Raw genomic sequence first — 4,290 nt, 5'->3', positions numbered from 1 at the left:
GGGAAAAAACCCTGAAAATTAGAAGCTTATCTCCAGTGAGCTTATTTTCACAACAAGAATCACCTGGAATATGGTTCTAAATTATTCCATAACAAAATTTTGAAAATAGAAAAGGCTAAGAAAAAGAACTACACAAAATCTGAAGTCATAAAAAATTTTCGAGGTCAATGCTGACTTGAAAACAATACAGAAATGTTAAAGGAGAACATTGTGCATCCAGAGTCTTGATTTTTAAACCAAATTAGCCACAATTGATTACAGTGTTAAAATCCTACTTTCCTGCATTTGCCAAATTTTGAGACACCTTTATATTCAGTGGTTTAAAATGATTTTCCAAGAAAATGCTTTTAAGAATCAACCAATATTACTGCTTCATTACCATGCACTTTTCAAACTATAGTGCATTTTTGTTTTGCCTGTTTTTACTATACAGTTTGATTTGAGAATGAAAGAGATTGAAATACACTCAGGTTTGATCCTAGACTGGGAAAATGAGACTTAAATGGAGCAGCCACTGCTATTTGACAGGATTATTATGTTGCTACTTGAACAGCAGGAGTCAGTTCACATTCCAAAAAGTTCTGGTAATTTATAAGTTCTATATATAGTTTCATATTTTATATTCTAACGAGTAATACACATTACGTTTTGCTTTTTCATAAAGATCTTTCAGTCAGATATTTCTGACTTTTCCAATCACATTGTTACGGATACAGACTTTAACTGAAATTTGGTCATACATATGAGTTTGAAATAATATACCTGAATATATATATATACATATATACATAAATCTATATAGGTGTGTGTCACTAGATATCTAGATATATAGATATGTGTGCATATGTGTGAGAGATTAAAAATAAACTTATGTATTTTAAGGGCATCTCACATGCTTCCATTCCAAAGAGAGCACTACTGTTTTGTTAATTGAGAATTTCTGAATATTCTTTCCTGCAGGCATAATAAGAAAAATATTTTTAAAGTGTTTTATATAATTAATTATAATTCAGGCCAAAAAGAGGTATTAAATAGAGAACAAGAATAATACAAAAAGCTGTGTCCCAAAGGCATGAAATTATTATGATACAGTATAATGTTGATGAAATTCCCTATTGGATGGGAACACAGGAAAAGATACCATTTTATATTTCCAGTCCATTTATGTACGGTGCAGAATGTGGCAGTACAGCTAACTGATAAATAAAAATAAATATATATACATATTTAAAGTTAAATCATTTAAGTTTGGTAAAATTGTTTTCTGTTTACTCTCTTTGAAATTGGTAGTAGTATAAAGTACAGATACTAACTAATAGATGATGATCAGGATTGCATATCTTACACACACACACACACACACACACACACACACACACATACAACTGTACATAGTTAGAATCAAATTCTATTGGAACTTTGGGAAATTCACATTTTAGAGGAACATTTGTCTATTGCTGTCAAGTAATCAATAACACTGAGAGCAGAGATGCTAACCCAGTCAAGTTCTAATTCTAATGGAAATGTAAATAAAGTCACTGGAATAGCTGAACTCATGGAAGAAAAGCAAATTCCACTGAGGAAGCTCTGGAGTAAGAAACTGGCAAGAATTTATCTTCTTTTCTGCCTTTCTCTTCCTCTGTGTATAGAAGACGTTACCCTTTCTTCCTGTTTATCAACTTGAGTTGACCAGAGAGGTGAAACTAAACGATGAGGGTCTAGAATTTCAGTTCCCTGGGGAACAACAATATCTGATCTCACACTAGCCCACTTCAAAGATAAAGGCTTTGTTGAAATAGGAAACATAGGTAGTGTAGGGTCACTGGTGGGTATAATCAGTTATTTGAAAGTACTCCAGAAAGTGCCAAATACTATTGCTTTTAAAGTGTGATAGGGACTAGGGCACCTGGCAGTCTCAGTTGGTGAAGCATGTGACTGGTGAGTTCGATCCTCATGGGGGAGAAATTACTTAAAAAATAAAATCTTTAGAAAGAGGGAGAGGGGGAGGGAGAGGAGAGGAGGAGGAAGGAAAGGGGGAGAGGGGGAGGGGGAGGGAGAAAGAAAGAAAGAAAGAAAGAAAGAAAGAAAGAACGAACGAACGGAAAAGAGAGAAAGAGAGGGAAAAAATGAGATGGGGCTAATTAAAAAGATTTTTGCTATATAGTCATTGAGCTATTTCTGATAATATTCTAAAGTAAAATGCTTGCTTAACTTTAAATATAAGACATTGTCTTAATAGTTTCTAAAGTTGTATTATGTTATATAATCTTTATTGCAAACAAAATATTTTGTAAAGAGATGACAGTATTTTATAGGTAGTAATTATACTGTGTCATTTCAGTGAGTCTGCATCTGAGTGAAACATTCTTACATTTGCATCTCATATGATATTGAACAATATAAAGATGAATGGCATAATTCTTCTGAATAATTACAATTTTTTTCCTCTATTTAGAACAACATTAGAACATTAGATACCAAGTAAAAAGACAGGAGAAGTCAAGAGACCATAGAAGAAAGGTAACAGCATTATAGTTTAGTATTTGTAACAGTACTTCCTCTTTTCTGAACTGAGGCCTCGCATTGACATTCTGCGCTGGGTCCTGCAAACTGTGGAGGCATCTCTGCCCTGCTTATTGAGGCCCCGGAGAGGATACCACCGTGGCGTTGAGGTCACTCTTTCAGGTGTTGCAGCAGGTATTTGGACATCCTGCCTGACTCCACCATTGTGGAAACCTCTCCAGATTGTCTTTGCCAACGTGTTGCGACCAACTCAGGTCACATCGTTGCCCTACCCTGTCCTGCTTATTTGCCTGTCTGGCTCTCAGGAGACTACCACCCATAGGCAGAGCCTCTTGTCACCCGAAGGCCTACATGTGCTAGGGAGGATCACGGCCCTGGGGGGTGGGCACGCAGCTTTTCCCCTGAGTCACCAGGGCCTCAGTGCCCCCCTCCCCCGGCCAGCAGTGACATGGTAACCTCCACGTGGCCTGTGGCTGCCCGTGCCACCAACGCCTGCTCCGTGGGGAAGCCCGTGCGCTCTAGCTGCTGTGGCCGCAGAGAGGAGACAGAGGACTTAGGCAGCCAGAATGGGCTCTCCGGACACGGGGCTGGCTCCCCAGGGAGTGAGGGCTGGATCCCCTGCAGCATCTGCCCACAGTGGGGCCCAGGCCAGGCCCACCTCTGAGGAAGTCCCCACACCTGGCTGGGGCTGGGCTGAGCCTTCACCGTGGGACCAGAGGCTAGGGGAGGCCTTGTAAGGAGGTCCAGGGGCAGGAGGCCTCACTCCATTGGGGCCGATGACAGGCAGCACCACCAGGCTGCCCGAAGTAGGAAGGAGTCTAACTGGCCTGCGCCCTGTCTGGGCTTCTTGCAAGATGCCCTCTACAGTGCTTGCAGCCACAGCTCCAAGAGCTCCAGCCACTGGACAGCCCAGGCTGCATAGACCAGGCCAGCAAGGAAGCCACAGAATAGCTTCAGGAAGGGTGACTTGTTGCTGAGCAAGCAGTAACCATGGCAGCACACAGTGGCAGTACCCTCTGGGGCTGTCTAGAGTAGTAACCCTGCCCCACCAGCAGGGCCAGGCAGACAGGCATGTAGCTGTGGCCACCAGCTCAGGGTACCCTGAGGCCTGCCGGCAGCACCACTGGCCTAGCAGCCAGAGGGAGCAGTGTGGAGGGGGCAGGGCAGAGGCATGCAGGAGCCACAGAGTGCCCAGGGAGCACACCCTCACCAGCCCAGAGCAGGTCACATAGGGCTGTGTAGCCAAGGGCATGGGTCAGTAGTGGGTGCTCCAGCAGCAGCTGCGGGGTCAGGGTGAGGCTGGGGCAAGCCCCCACCGGGCACAGGCTGCTCAGCAACGCATGGACAGTAGAAGGGTGTGTGGGTGGGTGGGGTGCTCTGGAATGCATACCACGGCTCAAGGTGTCAAGGGTGGTTTTGGGCTGTGTGTTTACTGGGAAGTTGGGAGGACAGAATAAGAACACAAGGCCGGAGAAGATTCTTCCTAGTGATAGAGAGCCGCAGTGTAGGTTGGACTCAGCTTTGCAACTTAAAAGAAAAATACCCAATTCCTTGGGCCTCAGTTTCCCTCTTTGCAAAGTGCAAACCCTGCCTCCAGAATGATGAGTGGGGACCCTGGCAGAGGCTTGAGACCCCAGCTTCTTCATGAAACCCAAGAGCTCAGAGCCCATTCCGTTTTCACTCAGGACCAGCACCTGTATGCTACCCTCTCCTGGGCTACTGCCATTAGTCAACCATTTTTCTAGGTCCACATATCTTCCCCCAGTC

The 4,290-nt window shown here is 43.6% G+C and overlaps 1 pseudogene; it reads right to left on the bottom strand.

Annotated features, from left to right (window-relative positions):
• Positions 1 to 2,879: 2,879 nt before the first annotated feature.
• Positions 2,880 to 3,911, bottom strand: LOC120233073 (annotated as a pseudogene).
• Between the last annotated feature and the right edge of the window lie 379 nt (positions 3,912 to 4,290).

This window comes from Hyaena hyaena, unplaced genomic scaffold (genome assembly GCF_003009895.1).
Source record: "Hyaena hyaena isolate Hyena2069 unplaced genomic scaffold, ASM300989v1 scaffold_83, whole genome shotgun sequence".
In the NCBI taxonomy this organism is placed as follows: Eukaryota; Metazoa; Chordata; class Mammalia; order Carnivora; family Hyaenidae; genus Hyaena; species Hyaena hyaena.
Note: the sequence above shows the minus strand (reverse complement) of the source record. Positions and strands in the feature narration are given on the sequence as shown.